The following is a 23595-nucleotide window of genomic DNA, read 5'->3' on the forward strand; positions in this document are numbered from 1 at the left end:
CATGGGGAGACCAGCATTTCTCAAATTGGGGGGTCCTGACCCAAAAGGATGCAACAGTGCAGAAGTAAGCGTGGTAATACCATATTATGCCATCCTTACTTCTGTGCTGCTGCTAGCAGCAGCTCTGCCTTCAGAGCTGGGATCCCGGACAGCACCCACCGCTCTCCAACTGCCCAGCTCTGAAGGCAGAGCCGCCACCAGCATCAGCACAGAGATAAGGGTACCAGTACTGCGACCTCCCCTACAATAACCTTGCGATCCCTCCTACTCCCCAACAATTCTTTTTTGGGTCAGGATCCCTACAATTACAACACCATGCAATTTCAGATTTAAATAGCTGAAATCATGACATTTATAATTTTTTAAGTCCTAGGACCATGAAAGTGACCAAAATGAATGGTGAATTTGCTAGAGCCTTAGTTCTAAGTGACTTGCCCAAGGTCACACAGGATGTCAGTGGCAGGGCCGAAAATTAAACCCAGATCTGAGGCCCTATGCAGTATCTTAATCACATAACCCTCCTTCCTCTCTTAAGAGAATATTGAGTGGCAAAGCGTTCACTTTGATTTCCTGCCGTTGAAGTGAAGTTTAAAAAAGAAAATCCAGACTGAGGATGTTTTTAAAAAATGCAACACCTGATCCTGTTATTTTTTCCTCATCCTTCAGAAATAATCTTTTTTGAGTTATGCAACTAAATGTTTGCAGTCCACCCCCCTCCCCCGTCACATTTGTAAAAGAGACAAAGAGCAATATAATTATAGATGCCTAAATAAAAAAAATGATCGCTTGACGGTGTTTCTATTTGTGATCTCTGAGCAAATAACACAAAAGGCGAGACATGAGACAAGTAGCAGAAAACTAGCGGCTGGGAAGAAGGAATCACGGTGTTCGTTTGTTAATTACACTGCTCGACGCTGCAGGGAGACAACCCCCGGAATATTGCCAGGGAGGAATAAACCCCAAATCGGAGTGGGAGTGGAAACAGGGACGCTGTGGCGGTGCCACTCCGAGATGGCAATTGGTAGCATCACCTGAGCGGAGCCTGCCTCCCCCGCCTTTTTCGCCTGAGTGGTGCAGACCAGCTTTGAATGCATGTGTGCTTGTCATTCCCAGGCATTGTAGGATTGGTTCCTGCCTCCCATTCATGTAACCTGTGTGTGGCTCTCTTCCTCTCTCTGTGTATGTGTGTGTAAGGGAGCGAGCGAGGCAGGCAGGGGGAGGGGGAGCTTTAAATAAAAGCCTTTGGATTGCAGCTGCTTATTTGGGGCAGTACTCCCTACCAGGCAGACTTCTGCCTGGGAAGAAGCTGGACCAGCCTTGGCGGTGGCGGTGGTGTGGAGCTGCCTGAGGAGGAGCTGCGGTGCCTGGCTGTAGTTGCCCCGTTTGGGATCGCGCGGAGGAGCCCTACCTAGAAGTGGCATTGCCGCCTGCAGAAATGGTAAGCTGGCGTGTTGCTGTGAAAAGTGCATGTGTCTCTCTCGTCCTCCTCCACCAGCTCTCGCTCGTCTCCCTCCCCCCCCCACCCGCCACACACGTACTCGGGGTTTGGGGAACACCCAGAGCTCTCTGAATCTGTCGCGATTCCCCTCCCCCCCAAAGAAAACCCCTTTTCGTGCAGCAAGAGACTTTAAACACCCCCCCCCCATCCCCGCGGTCACTTTCCATGCATTGTGAAAAGCCCCTCTGGCTGGCTTCTCCCAGCCTTTGCATGGCTTGGTTTCCCTCTAGCCTCTCGCAGACACATCGAGCTGCCGCTCCAGCTCCCCGGTCCTTGTGCCCGGTTTGCAGCCTTAGTTCAGTCAGACAGAGCTCATGGCTCAGCAGAGCCCAGCGTCGGAGAGAGATGCTGGGCTGGATCCCTGCTGTGTAGCCGGGACCCCGAGCCTGTAAGACTTAGGTGGGTTCTTGGGTGTGTTTGGGAGGGTTACCTCTTTTCCCCCTTCCACTCCAACGCGTCTGGGTCGGCGAGGGTGTCAGGTCCTCCCAGAAAGGCTGCCAGCGACTTGCCCAGGTTGCAAGCTCTATGAATCATTTATTATTTATGTTGTTGATTTATTTAGTAATCAGTAATCTCAGCAAAAAGAGGGTGCCATTATATATGGCCACAATCCCCTGTTTCTAACCCCTCCGCCCCTCTCCCCATCAGTGTGTGTGTGTGTGTTTACATTTGGATCTGTGTTAGAGTGGTGGTTGTGTTCCACGTTTTCCAAAGGGTGGATTTCCCAGCTTTTTTAAAAATCTGCCAGACTACAATTTGGGAGACAAATCCCTTTCTTGGCAATTATATTTAAACCCCTGCCCCCCTTCACTCCCTCATGCCCCTCCAACACCCTCACAACTAGTTTGGCATTTTTGAAGAGATTTGGGGTGGGGATCTGATTTTTTTATTTTTAAAGATTTCTGTTTTTAATTCTAAACAACTTGGCTATCGAAAAAAATGAAATGTGATTACATAATAGAACACACTGGCTCCTTAACCACATTTCTTAGTGCTATTTATGTATTTTGTTAAAAATTTATTAATGGTATAAAATTGCTGCGATATTTGACTTTGAAAGTGGGAACTGTTAACATATGTGCAGTGCTTCTAAAAGAAATGTCGTAAAGGTTACATGCGGAGCTATTTATTTACAGGATAACACTGGACTATCTTGGGTTGAAAACCATTATGGTGTCAATCACATAAGAAATGGTACATATTTTGCAAATGATTAAAAATATGTATTTGTTACTGTCTTTTCCAGTTTATTGGCTGGATTATGAGCACATTTTAAAATATTTTATTCATACGTTCAAAATAGATCTGCCGAAATATTTGATGCCAAAACTTTCCAGTCTTTGGGTTGCAGATTGCTCAGCTCCTGTGCTTTCAGGAAAGTTTTATTCATTATGATTACGATTTAACACCTTCCTCACACCTGCCTCCCTGTCTTTTTCAAATGAGTTTTTAGCAGTCAACTTTTAAAATAGAGTTAAGGTTGTGACACAAAATGACAAAAGCAAAAGACAAGTTGAAGTTGAAGTTGGCTGTGGTGCTGTGGTGTTGCAGCTCATCGCATGTTATGGTGCTTTGGAGCATGGCTTGAAGAAATTGTGGAGGACAAATTAACATGCCCTTGCCAACCCAAGTCTCATATTTTTCTGCGTATCTGGCCCCAATAAAATAGTTTGCTTTTGGGATGGCCCCTCCCCCCCCACATGGAAAGTGTTCTGTTTCCAACGTGTACACCATTTGTGTCTGCAATATCCAGGATCTACCATATACACCTGTAAAATACCAGTCACGTGTGCCAGTAGCACCCGGGCACGTTGTGCCCACGTTGGATCAAGGAACAAGAAGTCGAGGGCAGGATATCAGCCAAAGTAAACCCAGATTCTTCTCTTTGGGTGGTGGTGGTGGGGAATTTGTGGGAGGATGGTCCTAAGTCAGTAGTTTTGTATTGAATTTATTTCATTGGCCATTTCAGAGTCAGACGCCTCCCCCTTCGTGTCAGCCTGTAACACTTTATAGGCTCTGATGAAGAAACCAGAGTAGCATATATTTTTGTATGTATGATAGAGGGGAAAAAAATCCCGATGACCCATACAGTTTTGTTTGTTTTTTCCCCCAGAAAGCAAGGATTGAGAAGAGTGGGGCTGGGCTCACTATTGTGATGCTGCTTGTGATAAGGACGTCCTGGTGTTTGCTATTTTGTGTCAGTTGCAAGTCTCCCAGTTAGGTTCTTCGATCCCAGCCTCTTATGTGCTGCTGGATAAATCCTCCTAACTCAGGCTGTTCAGGGCCATTAGGATTTCCTGCTCCCATGATCCTTAACAATGTGATTGAGAAGCAAATGCTTGTGCAAAGCAATGACTGGTGTTTGCTTCCAGCAGATTTGGGGTTTGTGAGAGAGGCTAGCGGGGAGGGCATGTATGGAGGGGGCATTTGCTGGAAGCGTTTTGTCATTACCTGTGTTTTTGCTCATCTCAGGGGTTGGGTCCACTGCTTTGCCATGGATCTTCCCAGAAAAGAGGCAGGAGGTCTGTGTAGAGCTGAGGTGAGGGGTGTTTGCAAACAACCTGTTTCCTCTTTGCCCCTCAGCCTGATTCCCTCCAAAAGCCACTGCTGTGGGGAGCTCCGACTACAGCACTAACATGTGCTCTGATCATACAGGGGATCCTGCTGAGATCTCTTTCTGTAGCTCACCCGTACTTTGTGTGTGTGTGTGTTCTGTTGGAAGAAGATCATCTTTTGGGGGGAGCGGGTGCTTCTCAGATACGGTTTTTGGAGGGCTAGTGGTGGGAGGGAGAGCTATCTTTAATAATCCATGGCAGGAGAAAAGGGGGAAGTTGTCTTCACGGATTTCCTTTTAATTTAAAGGGGGTAAGAAGCTGAGAGGGGAGGAGAAATTAACTTTCACTAATTTTAGAGGGTATGGCAGAAAGGAAGGCTACTGGGAAAAGAAAAGGGTGGATGAGAGGAAAATTGCTTGTCTGGTTTTTTTTGGGGGGGGAGGGGAGTGGGAAGGGAGGTGCCCTTCTCTGACAATTTTACTAAGCTGGTGGGGGAGGGCAATTGCCTTCTCTCTTGGCGCGTTGCAGGAGGAGGGAGCTTGGGAGAGACAAAGTTGCATTCTTTGTTTTCTGCGGTACCTCTAACTTAATTACGATAATTAACTAGAATAGTTAAAATGCAGTCATTTTATTTCTGTGTGCAGGTAGCATGATGATCATTGAAATACTGATTCTCATTTTGTTTAAGGGGTGTACTTGGGATGTGAGGTTTTTTCTTTTTTTCTCCCTAGGGTGCGTTATAACTGAAATGTCATTTCTCTCCTTCTCCAGTGAGTGCAGTGTTTCAATTAAAATAGTCTGCCCATATTTTTTTTCAACCTGGCATTATACCATTTTTCTACCCAAGAAAACAAAACACTGACTGTGGTTCCACTTACAAATAGCTGAGGAACTTAAGCAATAAACAAAAAATAGCTGAGGTACTTTCTCTCCTTCCCAGGAAAGTCATTGCCAGTTTTGTTAGAATTTCTGCTTCAGTGGTTCATTTTCTGACAGAATCACATCCTTGCGAGGGAGCAGAACCACAATCTTATGTAACTTGATGTTTCCAGATCAAAAGTTACAAATATTGCAGTAATAGAATGATGAGAGAGATTTGGCAAGATGAATGTTGTGTGACACGAATGATTTCTTATTAGGATTTAAAATCAATGCCATTTTTAACACTTACTGCAAAAATAAGAGTTGAATAAACAACAAACCTGTTCCTTTTATTTCTTTATTATCACTACTTTGTTTATCTTTTGGCACTGGATGCTTAAACACTCAAACAGACCCCTATTTGTGTGTGTCTGTGTGTTTTTAAATATATAATATATAAAACTGAAACAACAGAATTTGAAATTGCCTCTCTCTGATTTGATTCAAAGAGATGAAACTCTGTAATTCAGTCAGTTCAGATTTAAAGACTGATAGTTACCTGCCCTGTTACAAGCTCTATAAATCTAGCTTATTCTAACTAAAAGCTAAAATATTCTGTTTCTGCTTTGAACCGACAGATTGGCATTTCTGGGCGCTTTGACAGAATAACATGCGCCACTTGCCAGTGAATTGGGTATTCATGGATCCTCCTTGACCAATATATTTTCAGAGGAAAAGCTTCTAAAAAAATAGTTTAAAAATATATTTCCACTTTGATATAGATTAAAAGAAATCAGAGTGAAATTTTTTTTTTTTACCTAATCTCCCTAGTTCAGAAGGAGTAGTGGTATTCGAGACTGTTATGATGTAGTTCTATACAAGCAAAAAAAGTTGGATCTGCATTCCTTGTGCCATTCCACTGTCACTATGCTGATAGTCAAATTATTTTCCTATAAATATTTTTCTTCACCAGCTCTCTTGAATAATTGTTTCAAATAAAAAAAATTAAGCCAGCAGTATAGTTGAAAAATGAATATTAGGGCGAGTTGCTTTGGCTATATTGAGTGACAAATACTTCTTGCAGAAAGTTTACATTCCTTGAGAAGTTTGAGCCTCATGCCCATAAAACCTTATGCCTAGCATATAACCTTGCTGTGAATGAAGCTGCTTGTTCTGAAGGTGGATTCCCGCTTCGTCTCATACCATTAACAGAAAACATTGGTACAACTATTTTTTTATGATAAGATCATCTAAAAAAGACTTCTGGTTACTGAAATGTTTGTTCTTAATGTGTGATTGCAGAGCTGAGTCATAGGGTGGATGAATATATTGGCAATCAGCAGAAGGAAAAAAATGAATAAAGTTGACAGTTCAGATTGCTGATTCCAAGATAAGATTTGCTTTCTAGGTTTTGACACATCCTACTTTTAAACGAGATTAGAAAAAACAGCGGGAGAAGTTGCTGATGGCCTATTTAGGTGGACAGGCCTGCTGAGCCATACTTACCAATTCACATTTATCCATCTATTTAAATTGAGAGAATTCAATTAGATTTCATTATCACCTCAAGCTTTTGTACAGTGGTATTTTCTACAGTATAGGAAAACTGTCATGGTTCAAGATTCTGCTTCATTGCTACAATTAAGACTGGAGTATTGGCAGCATATGTACTACTAGTACAGCAATATAAAACATGAAGTTGGTGGCTGTTTGACTGTCCATTGGTTTTAGGTTTGGGTTTATTATTGAATACTACGGTGTCTTTTTTTTCAGTGCGTCAATGCTAAACAAAACAATACATATAACTCTCTCTCTCAAAAAAAGCACAACCTATGTTAAAAGGACATTCTTGAACTTGCAAAGATAAGCACTCACACAATGAGAAATGCCAGAATTAAGGTTGCTTTTACATCCTTAATTTGGCCCTCTTGTGCATATGCAATTATGATAGTCTTTAATTACATGGTCACATATGTAACCTGGCTCTTTGTCTGATCTGCCTCCCCTCCCCATGCCATCATTCCCCACCACTGCCTCCTAGTCTCCTTGCTCAGCCAGTCCCTGTCTCCCTACCCCACCCAGCTCCTCATCTGATCCAAGTCTCACGCTATTTCCTTTCCCGTCCTTGCTCAGCCAGTCTCAGTTTCTGCTCTCTGGCTCCCAGTCTCAGTTTCTCTCTTAACTCTTCTCACCCTCTGCTCCTTGTCCCAATCTACTCCTCTTCCAGGTCTGGCTCTTCAACCCCATTCCTGCATTTGACTCAGACAGCTTCCCCTAACAGAGGGGGGCATAGAGAACACAGGCAAGATGGTCTCTCTGAACCCAGTTCCAGGACGTGGCATGAGCCTCACAACTGCAGGGACAGTCATGCTCAGCTCTGTGCTGGTGCACACCCAATATGGAGGAGATCTTTGGAGATTTTAGCTGTTAAACTCTAGCAAGTCTCTAGTGAGCAATGTGTGAACTGTGATTTTTTTTTTCCCCAAAGGCTTATAATGTAACCAAATTTGTGTGGCTTTTTTTGGGTATAGCAAAAAGCATGCCCCTGACACACAGGCCACTCCTATGGAAAATTTCAAGTCCCAACTCCAAAACATCAGGTGCTAGAGCATTTCAAATAATGAGGCCACCAGAATTTTTTAGCGTGGCCAACACAGTAGAGCGTTTCCCCTAGCCTCGTTGTTGGAAACAGCTGAACCGTTCTGATGGATGGTTTTTAAAAAAAAACAAAAACAAAAAAAACACCAATCAGCCTCAAGCAGACACCCAGCATGGAAAATTTCAGCCTGAACAGGTAGTTTGACCAAGTTATAAGGAACTGAAAATAGGGTTTTATAATTGGAAGTGTTGGGCAACCTTAATGGGCAATGTTGGGGGGAGGGATAGCTCAGTGGTTTGAGCACTGGCTTGCTAAACCCAGGGTTGTGAGTTTAATCCTTGAGAGAGCCACTTAGGGATCTGGGGCAAAATCAGTGCTTGGTCCTGCTAGTGAAGGCAGGGGGATGGACTTGATGACCTTTCAGGGTCCCTCCCAGTTCTATGAGATAGGTGGTTAATATATGTGTATATATACCTATTATATATAAAATAAAAGTTGACATTTTGTCTATCTATCAACACACGTGTATATATATATTAGCAGGTAACAAAAACTCAGGCTTCCTGGGGAAGAAGGGAATACAATTAATGAGAATCAGACAAAGCCGCATCAAAGGGATCCAGCCTTGCCGGATTTGTAGAATGGGATTAAAAGGAAAGAAATCCCAAGAGAAGCAGCATTGACAGAGCAATCACGCAAATTGCCCAGCCTCACACCTCTGTGTTCATACACCTTCTGTCAGAAGAATCCTCATTTAGATGACAGTGCCCTACTCTAACAATAACTTTGATGATTAGAAATCACAGACAAATGACAAAAATGTGTGAAAGTATATCATTAGTTTTTTTTCTTTTAATCTTCAACTTCCTGTTAAGGATGGATTACTAAATCTTGTGGTTGGGCTTGTAAAGTCTCATGGCAGTTTTGCAAGCCTGACTTAGATTAAACCTGATTCTTATTTACATGGAAGTTCCCTTCGCATGGCTCTGGCAGTGTAAAAATGACTTAAAATGAGCCACAGTTAAGTTTACACTTACTTTAAGGCCCCCTATATGCTGCCAGAGTGGCATAGTAGGACCTTAGGATGGCTTAGAAGCAAGGCCTCAGTGTCCTCTTTGTATCTTCCCACCCGATCCAAAAAGGTGGTTATCCTTGTAAAGTACTGAGGAAAACTTGCTTACATTTTCTTCTGTCTTATGCCATTCATGGTTGAGGTCTTTTTGTCACTCCCATAATGGCCATCCATTGCTTCCCCTTAACTAGCCAGTCGGCTCACTGTGGATCACTCGTACTCAATAGGAGACTGGACTGTCTTGACCGAGGGCTTGAACCTTGTGAGTAGAAGCTTATGGAGAGGATCAGCTGGCTGGACAATGAAAAAGCCAACTCAGTTAGGCTTTTATTCTTGCTTTTCTGTGTGCTGTCTGAACAGAAACATTATCAACAAAGCAAAATGTGATGAAAGTGAAAAGAAAGTGTTCCTCTTCTCCTGCAGCCCATGGTACAACTCAGCTTGTAACCGCTGGATGTAGTGTTCTGCCATCTCAAAAGTTTTTTTTTTTTTTCACCTTTCCTCTAATGAGTAGCTGGGTTTTTCTTTGGGCTTTTTGTTGCTGCTGTTAAGAGTTTCCGGTATTCTCTCTGAGCAGTGCATTGTGGCTCCAGCCTTACCTCATTACTTGACCCTGAACACCTGTGTGAGACCTGAATGGGAGAGAACTTCTATAGTTACTGGTAATGACCTTTCAAGGTCCCTTCCAGTTCTAGGAGTTAGGATAGGGTCTCAGGCCCGTGGGCCGCATTTGCTGCAGCCCACCAAGCTCCCCGCGGCCCCTCTTCCCCCCCCAGTTATTTCCTGTGGCCGCCAAGCTCCCCTCACCTGCCAGCTGTTTGGCAGCGCTTAGCGCTTTCCAAGAGAGAGGGGGGAGGAGCGGGGAGCTGCACATTCAGGGGAGGAGGCAGAGAAGAGGTGGGGCAGGGATGGGGATTTGGGGAAGGGGTTGGAATAGGGGCAGGGAAGGGGTGGGAAGAGGCAGGGCCGGGGGCTGCAAGGGGTGTGTGTCAGTGATGCGGCCTTCGGGCCAATGTACTAGTCCTCATGTGGCCATCGTGGTCATTTGAGTTTGAGATCCCTGAGCTAAAGCCAATTCACCCCATCACAATGACTATTTCCATCTCCATTTGCTATGATTCACTCCCTCTTGTCCCAGGATTTCTGTGTGCTGTTATAGCATTACTACTGTGGACTACCTCTTAAATACATTCAGGTTTGGGGATTTTTCCAAGATGTATGGTTCCTCAGTTGTGTATTGCACACTGGGTCCCAGGACAGGTGTGTGACGATCACAAACTGAAATACTGAGAGAATCTCTTCTCTAAAACTAGGGGTCACATTTTAAACACATGTGGAAAATATGTATAAACAGGTACAGGAAGGAAATTGCTAATGCATGGAACTGTGCAGAGACAATACTGTTCCTTTGTAAATGCTGTTAATGTGATTCCACCATTCAAAGAATATTGTCATAATTATTTATATGCTTAGAAAAACAAAGCTAAATATCCTCTCTGGGTGACAAAGAAGAAGGAAGAAGATAGCCTTGGTATGAAGGCCTGGAAATGGGAATCGGGAGATCTGGCTTGTATTCACATCTCTGCAATACACTAGCTGTATGACCTTGGACAAGTCACTTAGGCCTATGTTTCCAAAAAGGGACCCCAATTTTGGATGCCTCTGTTTTTTACTGAAGTTTTACTGTGGGTGTTTGGCACCTGTAAAGCAATAGGTCCAATGTGTCTCATGCTGAGGACCCAAAATTACTGGCCACTTATGAAAAGCATTGGGACATAAAACCTTGGAATGCAGGAGGTTCTGTAGTAGATGCATATTCGACTAAATTATCTAATGTAAAGGTGGTGCAAATTTTTAAAAGCAGCTACAAATTTGAGGTGCCTCCATTTTTGGGTCTACAAGTTGAGACATCCTATGTAGGTACCTAGCCTTGAAATTTTTGGCCTGAAAGTTTATAAGCAATGTGTTTTGGAAATTCCACCATGATTGATTTTTTAAAAAACCCACCTTTTGAACATATCGACCCATTAAAATTAATTCTGCTAAACATATTAATCTGGCTACAAGATTCAAGGTCAGTGGGGTTTGGAAGTTACTGATACTCTCCAAGATTCTGTTTAGGATCTTATCGCCCAGTGAGTTCTGATCAGGCAGACAATTGCCCTCACATGGAACTGCAGTGCCTCAGTGGAGCTGAATCTGGGTGCAGGGGTCTGTCTCCATGGGGCTCATTGTAGGATTGGAGACTTAGTGGTTTACTGGTGGTGCTGGTGATAGTATCATTTGGGTTTGGAGAGAAGAAGAAATGGCTCATCTAGGAGTGGCCCCCATCTGCCTCTCTTTTCTAGTGCATACCCCACATAAGCCTTTAAATGTCAGCTGTTTGCACATGTCTGCGCTAGAAGCTGCCGATCACAGGCTCCAGGGAATTGCGTTATTATGCACCTGCATCATTTGTTTTTGCATGATTTTATGTCTTCTGCATAATTAATGTTTTGTTGAAAAATTTTTGCTTTTTATGTCTTCTTCTGAGATAATCAGGCAGCAAGTGTCTAGCTGGAAGAAAGGAACAAAAAACAAATTAAGGGATATCAGAGGCTGACTTTGGGGGGAAAAAAGGGGGAAAGGAGCTTATCAACTTCTGTCAAGTACTGGGATGCTAGTTCTGTTGCGATTGCCTGGTTTTCCATTTCCCCCCCAGAACGTTGAGCTATAAAATAATGTAACATCTATGCTGTGCATGAAACAAAAAGGCCTGGATTAATTATTTTTTTCTGCATATTACTTACTTCCTCTCCCCAACTTCAGAAATGCATGCTGCTGATAAAAATGAATGTGCACCCTCTTCCTTTAACTGATGCTCAGATTTGTTTCTCTGTCCCTCCCCACTATGCAAACAAAAATACGTTGAGTAACCTTTGCAGAAATGGTACAGGTTACATGGTCGCTTACATCATATTCCCTGGAATATTTCACAAAGGCCCATCTTTCAGACTGTATATGGGAGTGGACAATGTGACATTGAGGATATTTATTTATTTATGGCGGGGGGGAGGGGGGAGCCGGGCACGGGGAGTTGGGGTTTGGTATTAGGCACTTTGCCTAAAACAGGGCCAGATCAAAAGCCCATTTAATTCAAAGACTTCCATGGACTCTAATGGACTTTGGATCAGGCCCTTATCTTGTGCAAAGGAGCAGGGCTCTTTTCCACAATACAGCAACACCAAATCGTTCTGAAAATCTGAAGATCTGGTGTGGAAATAGATGGGACTGTGAATGTCTGATTAATGAAGGGTGCTAGAATGGACTAGTGGTAGCGTTAGGGTGACCAGATAGCAAGTGTGACGGGGATGGAGTGTAATAGGCGCCTATATAAGACAACACCGCGAATATCAGGGCTGTCCCTATAAAATCGGGACATCTGGTCACCCTAGGTAGGGTGAGGGTTCTTATGTCTTCAAGTAAGCCAAAATTCCTGTAATGAAAACATGTATAGCATGGTGTTTTGTAACTATTTTTATACCTACATCAGACTTGATGTTAGTGGCTTTGAATTATTTAACATTTTTCTTCCTCAGCTGTCCTCTCTGGTGAGTTTCCATTGCAGGCGGCAGGAGTTGTTGTTGTGTAAAAAACAATGCAGTCAGACTGGTATTGTTTACAAGATTTTTTTTTTTGTTTTGTTTTATTTCTTTAAAGCTATTTAATCTTTTTTGTTGCTGGTGAGGGGATTACGGCCCAAAGTATTAAATCACGCTGACCGACGTGGGCTGCAAATGAAAAGCGGTGCCAGTTAAAGACACAAATGGGGAGTTTTCTGCTTAAACCACTGAACGTTCATGTCTGTCATAGGAGAAGCCAAGTATTTAGCATTCAGTCCATTCAAAAAACATTATTAGGTCCCAAAGGTAATTTAAAACCACATCTGTTAGAACCATATGTGGGGTAAGTACACTTTTTTTTTTTTAAGTTCCAAGTTATCCTCTTTACAGGGTTATCTTCACTGTGGGCCTCTTTTAAAGTTAAACTGACAGCCATGAAGTGCCTGGAACAAAATAACAAAATGAATTGAACTCTTATCTTTTCCCATTCGTAATTAATGTTGTAGGCTTTTAATGGATATTTGGAGGTAGACATCCAGCTCTGACAGGGAGCCTTCTGTAAATCGGAATCATGCCTCGTGCCCTGTAGTCTATAACCCAATATTTGTTTTTATTTCTGCTATTTTGGAAATTTCACATTGTTCTTCTTGTCATTCTTTTGGCTTCCCTTTAACAATGTGTGAAATTTAAAATGGCTCTTTCAGCTGGTAAGAACTCCTAATTTTTACATTACATAGAATCTCGGTTGGAGCATTCTGTGAAAGCTCTTATGCACAGCTCTTAAAACAAGCTGGGGCACCTTTCTTTTAAAAGCACCCCATCATTATTATTTCACTAACATTAATGGCACAGTCTTGAGGTCATTACTCGAGGCTCCATTGTGCTAATAGCACAGAGCCCATAGTCAGGTCCTAGGGATCAAGAGTGTCTTCTGGAGCTCTGCATTTGCACTGGGGGAAAAATAGTTTGTGCCACTCCTTTATGGAATGCTAGCTGGTGTGTGAGGTGAGTGGAACTGTGTCTCCACATGTACTTACTGCCTTCTTTCTAGCAAATTGCTCTAAGGGGCAGTAACTTGCTATTGACGCCATGCTCGCCGGAGCCCAAGGGCTGCAATTCTGGACCCATTATGCAGCCTGCAGAAGGGAGAGAGAAGCTCCTTCTTTGCCCACGTCTCCACCCTCTCCAACTGCACACCGATAGAAGGGGAGGCCACAGTTTTGTCTTTAGTTTCTGCTCAGTCCTTACTAAGTCGAATTCCCAAATTGTTGGCGAATGCTGACTTTATCAGGGTGACTGCTGCACATCAACGTTAGGGGAAGTTCTACAATCTATGGGCCCCATTCTCAAAAAATCCCCTCTTGGGCATTGATGTCAATGGGAGTTGTGTTTGAGATATAACTGTCAAAATGCAGCATTGAACATTGGTGTTCTGGGTGGGAATCAACTGAATTCAACCTTTGCACTTTGAAATTAATAATATAACTGTTAGCTGATTAACTTAGCTAACACTTGAGCTAATCGCAGTATCCTCACTGCATCACTATAGTTACTTCTCTTAACCACACTACCTTAGTTAACAATTGGTACCTTAACTACCTTTTCCTGCCAACAGATCTGAATTTGTGAACCCTTACTCCTGTGTGGAGTCCTGTTGGAGTCTGGGAATCGCCTCCTATTAATGGAATGCTCCATAGGCATGTGGAAATCTATCTGCAGTTTTAGGCCTTTTACTATCTCTCATATCTGTCTTCCATATCTACTTTAACTTCATCTTTTGAGGTATATCTGAAAGCAAAATGATCTGAAGTAGATAGAGGTGAAAGAAATTTCATTTGGGAAACCACCATCACAAGCTACAGAGCTTTCCTTTTGCATTTGTACAGTACATTTTACATCTCTCTCCAGCGCTAATATTTAGCACTAACCTATAGCTTTCTTAACTAAACAAAATTTTAGTGATGAGGGTGCGGAGCACCTGGGAATCAGTGAGTGAAATACATATATGTAGTTATAAATAGAAGATCTCCTTCCATGGAATGGATTGTGTTCTAATTGTAGCTCTAATTAAAGTTTGGTTGGTGACTATGTTGTGAGCTTGAAATATCTGTCTTTGAGGAACATGTGTAAATCTCTGAAAATTAGCTTGGTTTTTGTCGTTTGAGTGATTTGGCATAACTGCCATTGCATATGTATTTTGAGTAGCAATATACTAACAATGGTTTGCATGTCAATGGAGCAGCATTTTTTCAATCCATTTCAGGTTAAACAGTGTCCAAGTTTAATGTGAGTGCATTAATTTTTCTCAGTTTAATCAGAAACTTCATTAAATCCTGGGCGACTCAGGCATTCCTGTTCCAAGTGTGATATTGGAATGGATTTATAAGGTTGATGGTTTCCAGTCAAGGAGTGGAAAAGTACCTAAGATGGAGGAATCCTTTTGTTTGAATAGTATGTGTGGTAGGTGTTGGAGGGACTGGAGAAATCTTTGAGAGAAGCTAAATGCTTTTTGTGTTTTGCTTTGTTCAAGCATACCATTTGAATGTAATTCTTAGGGTTCCATCCTTGCGTGATCCTCTGACACCTGATGGATGAATAAGATAATTGTTGATCATCTCATGAATCGCTGCCAGTAGCACTTACCAAATACAATTAATTCTTCATTTTTAAGTTTTTAAAAATAAATTTCTCACCAGATATCAGGAGGGGTATTTTGGGTTCCCTTTTCTTCACTCACTGAGTAGTGCATGTGGTATATTTACAAAGCAAATCCCCATTTCTTGTAGCACTGCTCACCTTTGAGGTTTTGCCGGAGTCTTTCTGGAGCTTCAGCAGATTCTCCATAAATGATGCACTGATTGTTAGATTCTGACCGCGATGGAATTAGACTAGCTCCAGATAAGTCTTGTCTCACTAGGTAACTTACCTGAAGGCTTCTGCAGCTGCAACAGTGAGTAAGGGAAGTTTAGTGTAGTTCATCTCCAATATTAACCCTATACCTCTGCAATTGAGTTCAGACTAATTTCTTAGAAGACTTTTAGAATATTTGCTATAAAGCAGATGAATGCCATACAGAGTTCTCATTGCTCTATTCATAATACATAGAGCAACATCTCCGACCCTAATCTGCTTTCACATTGGTATAATCCCATTGAAAGTAAGAGCAGTATTTGGCTGTACATCTGTTTCCTATCATAAGCAAGACGCTGTCATTTTGGAATGATGATAAGGGCACCCTGACTGGGAGGGACCCCCTCTAAACAAAGAAGACTGATGGATTGATACTGAAAAATAAATCCTGTTGAGCATAGATTCTGTTTTGTACATCCTAAACTGTAGGGATCCTACTCGTCTGGGCAGGATTCCACAGGGACACATAGTAAAACGCACTGTGCTCCCTATGTGGATATGAGTACATGCTCCATTAGCATGCACTTCCTGTGCTAGACAGTCGGGGAGGGGGGTGGAACCCCCCAACCAGCACACAATCTCCCATTGGGGAAGTTAACTGGCCTACTTTCTTAGCTCTCTTGAGTGTTACCGTGGAGAGATCCCTGCCCTTCTGCTTGTGTGTGAGGGACAGGTTCCCTACATCCCTTTCCCCCCACTTCCTTATGTGCTAGCACTGTGGTTCTTGAACCACATATGCAGACCTGCTTCCGACTGCTCTCTCTTAGCCCACCTCTAGTTTTAATTACACTAACAAGTCAGTAGGGAGGCATTGTGACCTTAATTTAGGCTAAAGGACTGGGAAGTCAGGACTTCTGTTTCCAGCTCTCAACTGGCTGTGTGATCTGGGGCAAGTCACTTTCTGTGTCTCAATTTACTCCTCGGTACAGAGAATGTTAGGATTACTTTAACCAGCACAACTGCTGTTTTCCAAATCTCGCTGATATCCTGTCGTCTGTGTGTCTGTCTTCGCCCCCAGGTATTTATACCATAGCAATATCTGACTGCCATTCATTCTCAGATTAAATATATTATAGAAATTCAGAACATCATTCTTTGTCTGAAATTATTGAAATAAGGAGTCATATTTGTAACTCTGATGATAAATAAAAATCTAGTCAATCTGCCTTTGGGGGTATTTAGTTTTATTATATTTCTACCTGTGATTGCATGGATCCCTTCCCTGCCATTCTAGAAAAGGGTTCCAGGTCTGATTGTAAAATGCGAATTTCCTTTAAACACCAGCAAGGAGTCCTTTCTAAATTGTTCTTAGATTTAGTAAATTACAAACCCATTGTTCTGCATTAGGCAGAGTGTTACTTCCATTTTGGAAAGATGAGCTATGTAGCTGTCATAATGGCTCTGAAGATCCTGGACTGTTAGTTCGTATGATACACTGTGTTCAGTAGAGCTGTATTCCCGAGCATGAACATTTTAGCAGCATTGCATGTCACTTTTAAAAATGAATTGAATTCTCTCTTTGATCTGCCAGAATAGTTGAATCTTGGGCATTCCCACAGTTTATGCATTTGTATCCTGTCTTTGGACCAGGATTTCTCGGAGATTAATAGCATGCATTTGAACCACTGCCCGGTATATTCTGGACAGGACATTTTTTAGCTAGAGGTGATCCCTCCTCCCAGGAGGAAAGAGCAATGCAAGAATAGGTACAAAATCACCCTGGTGCTAACTATCAAAGGGGTAACCGGGTTAGTCTGGATCTGTAAAAGCAGCAAAGAGTCCTGTGGCACCTTATAGACTAACAGATGTATAGGAGCATGAGCTTTTGTGGGTGAATACCCACTTCTTCGGATGCATCCTATATGTCTGTTAGTCTGTAAGGTGCCACAGGAATCTTTGCTGCTTTTACTGGCGCTAACTGTAGACCCTTTTCCTGCGTCTACCATCCCTTCCTACCTGACTACCACATGACCAGAAGTAATGGTTTGGAACTTACCTCAGATACAGCAGAGACACTCAGCATCAGGAAGAGGAGTGTGGGGTATCTAACCACCACCATCCACCTGGCCATATTTTCTGTGTACCAGGGATTCAGCCAGCCTTTACACTCCGCGGACCTCACTCAGTCAACCGGTCCCTGGCTTCAACGATAATTCCCTGGGACCTTCTGTGCTAGAGCCTGGTCCCGAGGAGCCTTCTTAGGGTCCCTTTCATTCACCAGAGACCCAATGTCTGAGACTGGCTGACTCCCTAGGATCTCAGCTCATGGATCAGAGCCCTTGTTCTGGAATGCCCCCCTGCTATGGCCCTTAAATCAACAGACTTTAAAGTTGAGGGGGAGGTGCACAAGCAGCCAAACCAACGTGGAGAAATCTGAGCCCAAAATGGGAACGGATTCATCCCCCAGGACATCCTTGGGTGGGTCCTTATGCTCCAGAGCAGATCATATCGTGCACATCCAGACTTCTGTATTTTGCTTTCTGAATCTGAGCCAGGACTGAGCTGGGAGAAACGCGTCCAACATGCTTGTGCCTCGGTACCTCACCCAAAGGGGTGAAGAAAGAGCCCCATCCTTGTTGTCCTCATGCACCTTATGTTCCTTGGATGAAGTGAGGTGGAAGGCCCACAGTAAGGCAGAAGCAGGAGGAGTCAAATTCACCCTTATGGGAAGAAGGTCAGGTCTCCAGAGCCTGAGTTACAAGGTAAAGGGATCTCAAAATAAGCTGATAAAATTCCTTAATATTTTGAGTAGGGCTGCCGATTAATCACAGTTAACTCATGTGATTAACTAAAAAAAAAATTAATTGAAAAATACTATTTCTTTTGTTTTTATAGTGCAAATATTTGTAATCAAAACTAAATATAAAGTGAGCACTGTGCACTTTGTATTCTGTGTTGTAATTGAAATCAATATATTTGAAAATGAAGAAAACATCCAGAAATATTTAAATAAATGGTATTCTATTATTGTTTAACAGCGCAATTAATCGCAATTAATTTTTTTAATCACTTGACAGCCCTAATTTTGAGATCTTGCTCTGGAGAGTCATTGTGGGCTTAGATCTCCCTTCTAATGAACCTCCCCAAAAAGAGAGAAGGAGAATAGGAAACTCCTAAAAATATTTTCTGTGAAGGTCAAGATTAGACCCCATGCATCCATCTCCTCACATGTGCTGTACTGAGAGATGTTGTAAGGACAGACTGGGAAAACTCTGCATAGGCCAAGTCCTTAGGCAGACAAGTTCTGAAATTTTACAGAGTTCATCCAGGTAAAGCAGAGGTTCCCAAAGTGGGCGATACCGCCCCCTGGGGGGCGCTGGAACGATCCGGGGGGCAGTAGTAGCCTCAGGTGTGATTGGGGGGCATTGAGTAAAAATAAGGGGGCGGTGGAAGCATAAAGGAAGAGGAGAATATAAGAAAATTTTGAAAAACCGTTCATACATGTTTCATCTGTTGTGTAACATAGAGTTAAAGTTGCAGTGATTACTTTATTTTCCAAATAAATTCACAAATTATAATCGATCAGGTGTCAAGTCTGCCAACAGCTCTTAACAAGCAAGTGTTGGCAGGTGAGCGTGTCATGCATTGTCGGGAAGTCCAGCATGCATCGGCAGGAATATGTGCATGTAATGACTTGTTTACAGTACAATACTATAAATAGGCGACATGTATGAAATCTAATTTAGATTGTTTCTGAATTGTGTAAAAAGCAGTTAACAATAGTGCAATAAGTATTTAAAAATTTTTATTCATATTCGATACCTTCAATCTTTACGGATTACGGATCACATACAAATACATATATCTAATGCTGAGCAGAGAACAAAACCCAGTTTATTGGTTTCATTAGTATTTTAGTTTGGTTGTCTTTTGCCATCTTACGTAAAAACCACTGTATACTTGATGTCGTGGGTGATATTCTAATAACACTTCTTTCTTTACTATATTGTAGGACGTAGGTAGAAATATAGATACATAAAAGAACGCAAATTTGTCACTGCATCTTTCTGTTTGTTCGCTTAAAGAAGGTAGGTTTCCAGGGGGGCGCTGAGTAATTTTTTTTTTTGAAAAGGGGGCGGTAGGCCAAATAAGTTTGGGAACCTCTGAGGAAAAGGATGAGGGAGGGAGGATTAGCTCTGTGGTTTGAGCATTGGCCTGCTAAACCCAGTGTTGTGAGTTCAGTACTTGAGGGGGCTATTTAGGGATCTGGGCAAAAAATCTGTCTGGGGATTGGTCCTGCTTTGAGGTCCCTTCCCACCCTGATATTCTATGATTCTACGATAAAGCAGACTTCATGAGCCTACAGTACCGACTGAGGGGATTTCTTCACCAAGGACAACACAGAGCTCACCAAGGACACCCCATGAGAAATCTAGAAACAGCTTTTGCAGCCCTAAGGGGATCATCTCCCTTCTCCCCTTCCCTTGTCTTGTTAGGGTGATTGTCCCTGTCAGAATTCGTCAATCTAAAAATCCTATATGTTATGTTCATCTCTTCATGGGGGTTTTTGGAAGGGGTGTTTGCACTGGGTGCATCCCTGGGAATTCTAGCTAATAAATATTTACATATGAGGGAATGTTCACACTTCCTGGTAGCCATACTAGTTAGGTTTCCTTCAGCAATTCAGGTCAGTTTGTGTTCTTGATATCAGTGTAGGGCAGGCAGGTGGGACTGTATGATGTAGTTATTTCCAATGTGTGGAATAAGCTGGATTCTTAGACCGTGGGCAAACACCACATCAAATTATTGAAAAGAGGCATGATGTCAAGATTGAAATAATGATAGTTACCTCTAACTTTCCCACATTGGCTTTGTACCTTGGTGACACGAGTTTAAAAAAAACTTTACAACTAATAAGAAGACTGATAACTGGGTTGGATGATATCAGAACAATCCGGGCTTCCTTGGCATATATTCTTCACACCCCACTTAGTTTTGGTAAAAAATGCCATGGGATCATTAATAACTACAAGGCATATTATTTCCCCCCGATAAACAGCGACTCAAGGATGGATGTAAAGACAGAGGTACTTCTGATAATCATTTGAAGAACAATTTCATGTATTTCAATTTTAACCCTCCCCCCGCAAAAAAAAACCCACCACAGAATTTTGTTAGGATAATGAAAGTAAGTTCCAGAAGTTCTTGCAGTATCTGACGTGTGCAACAACTTATGCTGACAGCATAATTGCTTTAGTAACCATACTGTAAATAAGAAGAAAATTGGGAGGTGTAAGACATCTTTGTGAGAGGAGCAAGGGTATTTTCAGTTTCAGTTTCCCTTGTCATATCTTTAGTCCTCTGTAGATGTCAGTTGAATCCTAATAAACTCAGTGCATTAATTTGAAATGTATTTTCTTCTTTATAAAGGATATAGGACATAGTGGCATAAGTAGGTCAGAGTTAGATGTACTAATCCCCATACAAGGGGGGCATTTCTAAGGAAAGTGTTATTGCCTTAGATGGTTGTTTCCAGTGCAGTGTTTTAAATCTCTAACCCTTTTTTTTTTATTGCTGAGCACTGTCCCTTCTTAGATATCTTTCTCTAACTTTTTCCAAGATTATGAGGGATCAGTTCTTGGCCCTGGGGCTATTTAACATTTTTGTCAGTGACCTGCAGGGAAACATAAAATCATTATTGATAAAGTTTGCAGGTGAGATAAAGACTAGGGGAGTGGTGAATAGTGAAGAGGACAGGTCACTGATACAGAGCAATCTGGATCACTTGTGAAGCTGAATGCAAACAAACAAACGGTATGTGTTTCAGTACAGCCAAATGCCAGCCATACTTACAGTGTGGGGGGCTCTGCCCTGGGAAGCAGTGACTCTAAAAAAGATTGGGGATTCATGATGTGGATAATAAGCTGAACATGGGTGCCTCGTGGCTAATGCAATCCTTGGCTGTGTACATGGGAATACTGAACAAGGAGAGGCTGTATCACCTCTGTATTTGGCACTGGTGTGACTACTAAGGATAAGGCCCTGAGAAAACTGTGATTTCACAGACTGCACAGAAATTATGAACTTAACCCAACCCTGTTTTTCCCGCCTTTCCCCCCCAAGTGGGGAGGCAGAAGCGGGCATCTGCGCAAGCCGACCTTGTGGTTGGTGTGGCTCACAGCAAGTGGCTGTGTGATGTCGGCGTGGCAATTCAGGGAGGACGCAATCGCTGGTGTTTTTATGCAAGGCACAATAGCCAGCACCACTGCCACTTGGAACGTGAGCAGCTGCGGCCTCAGCAGGGAGATGGAAGTGGATATTCATGCTTATAGGTCTTATCTAGCGTGTGGCTTGTCGCACATGTTCCAAGTGGCGGCAGCACTGGCTGCAGGGACCTTACACTGACTATGTTCTGTGAATGTTCTTTGACATTTGCTACTTTACCTGTGACACTACTGTGAATTTTCTTTAAAAAAAACAAAAAGCCACAATTTTCTCAGGGCACTAATTATGGAACACTGTGTCCAGTTCTAGTGTCCACAATTCAAGAAGGATGTTGATAAATTGGAAAAGGTTCAGATAAGAGACATGAGAATGATTAAAGGATTGAAAAACTTGCTTTCTAATGATACACTCAAGGAGCTCAGTCTGTTTAGCTTAACAAAGAGAAGGTTAAGGGTGATTTGATCGCAGTCTGTAAGTACCTACGTGGGAAATATAAGCTCGATAATAGAATGCGCTTCAATCTAGCATACAAAGGTATAACAAGATCCAATGGTTGGAAGTGGAGACTAGACAAATTCAGATTAGAACTAAGGTGCAATTTTTTAACAATGGAACTAATTAGCCATTGGGACAATTTACCAAGGGTTATGGTGGATTCTCTTTTATTGGAGATTTTTGAACTATGATTGGATGTTTTTCTAAGAGAAAAGCTCTAGTTCAAACAGGAATTAATTCAGGAAAGTCCTATGGCCTATGTTATACAGGAGATCAGACTAGATGATCATAATGGTCATATGATGGTCATAATGGTCCCTTCTGGCTTTATAATCTTTGAATCTCTGACTACATAATGTATGGGCTTTGATGCTCAGAAGAATGCATGTTACCCCTTTAAAATCCCTTGTGTGGTTAGCCCTTAGGGTTTTCCCCCACCCTGTCAATATGATTCTGGATCAGTGATGAGTGATGTTTCAGAGCTTGGGTTTGATTTGCAAAACCATCCAGAAGATTGCATGTTTATCAAGAGTTGATCTGAATTACCCACATCTCCTGTATCCGGGGGGGGGGGGGGAAAAAGCTGAAAATTTCTTGTGTTGTCATTTACATCTGGGCAAAGTGAATGTAAATCTCTTGTGATTTGATAACAATTTATACCCACACAGCCTTCATTTTGCACAGGTGTGGATGGCAACACAGAGTAGGGCAACAGAATCAGGTCTGAAACTTCTGGCACTTCTGGCTGCAGACAGAATTTTAATGTGTAAATAGATGCAAAAATGAAATTATTTCTGAACCTCGAAAAATGGTCAATTTGGGTCTAAAAATGGGTTTATTAGGTTATGTTAGGTGGGGGAGGGTTGTGGTTTTTATTTTATCTGAAATTGGTTTACTTATCCCTAATCCAGACAAATCAAGGTAGTAACAGAGGTTGCTCATTATGGGCCCGTTTCTGTTCTCAAATGTGTGCCTGGGTCCCATGTTAATTTGCTGTCCTCTGGCCCAATGTGCAATGCTATCTTGACTATTTTAGTACTGAGTTCTGCCTGGGTCCAAAACCTGAGCGGGCTGGCACACTCCTCTCTCTCTTTGCCAAGTAAAGAGAGAGACTAGTCAGGGGAAACGCTGTGTTCTTTCCTTTCCTTCCAATTCATTTTGTTGGAACAAAGACTGAGTACCAGACTTCATGCCTCATGTAACTCAATTGTAACATCTCTGTAGCTCTTAGGACTTTTCTACACTTGGGGTTGTTTCTGATGGTCTGTATGTGTAAACAAGTCCTTCGTGTTACTGTTGATAATGTCAATGGAGTTGAAACAAGGATCAGTCTGACTCAAGAGACTCTTATCTCACATTACCCATGAGTTGTGTGGGTCTGTCTTTGGGGCAACCTTGGAAAGAGGGAAACATTTGTGATGATTGTGCTGTATTCAAATTCAATAAAGTCTGCAAAATTTCATGCACTGCTACATAACATGTGAAATAGAATTGAGTTGATATAGTAGAATTAATGGCCGGGCATGATGACAATAGAGTGTCAAGGAGCCTTCTTTGTTACCCAGGAGTTCCTCAGGGGTGGAGTGGAAGTGTGGGCGTCATAGTGTTGTCAACAGTAGACACAATGTAGACAAAAGAGGAATGGATGAAGCTTTACTTATGAGGTGTGAATGTAAGTTCTTTGAACACCTGTTTGGGCCCATGGCCTAATCTACACCCAGATTTGCACAGGTCTAACAATAGGTGTAATTTTAAACCAGTTCAGTTAAATTGGTGTGGCCTTGTGTTTAAACTTGACTTATATTGGTTTAGCTTGAACCCATAAATTACAGTGCAGG

At 42.3% G+C, this 23595-nt stretch overlaps 1 protein-coding gene across 2 annotated transcripts in view; it reads left to right on the top strand.

Moving 5' to 3' along the window:
• Nucleotides 1–1136: 1136 nt before the first annotated feature.
• TENM4 (teneurin transmembrane protein 4) overlaps nt 1137–23595 on the top strand; it is a 768234-nt gene continuing 745775 nt past the window's right edge. For both annotated transcript variants that reach the window (XM_034759079.1, XM_034759080.1), the window contains exon 1: nt 1137–1438. The gene's annotated coding sequence lies outside the window, so the exon portion shown is untranslated. The remainder of the gene's footprint in view (nt 1439–23595) is intronic.

The sequence above is a fragment of the Trachemys scripta genome, chromosome 1 (assembly GCF_013100865.1).
Source record: "Trachemys scripta elegans isolate TJP31775 chromosome 1, CAS_Tse_1.0, whole genome shotgun sequence".
NCBI classification, from domain to species: Eukaryota; Metazoa; Chordata; order Testudines; family Emydidae; genus Trachemys; species Trachemys scripta.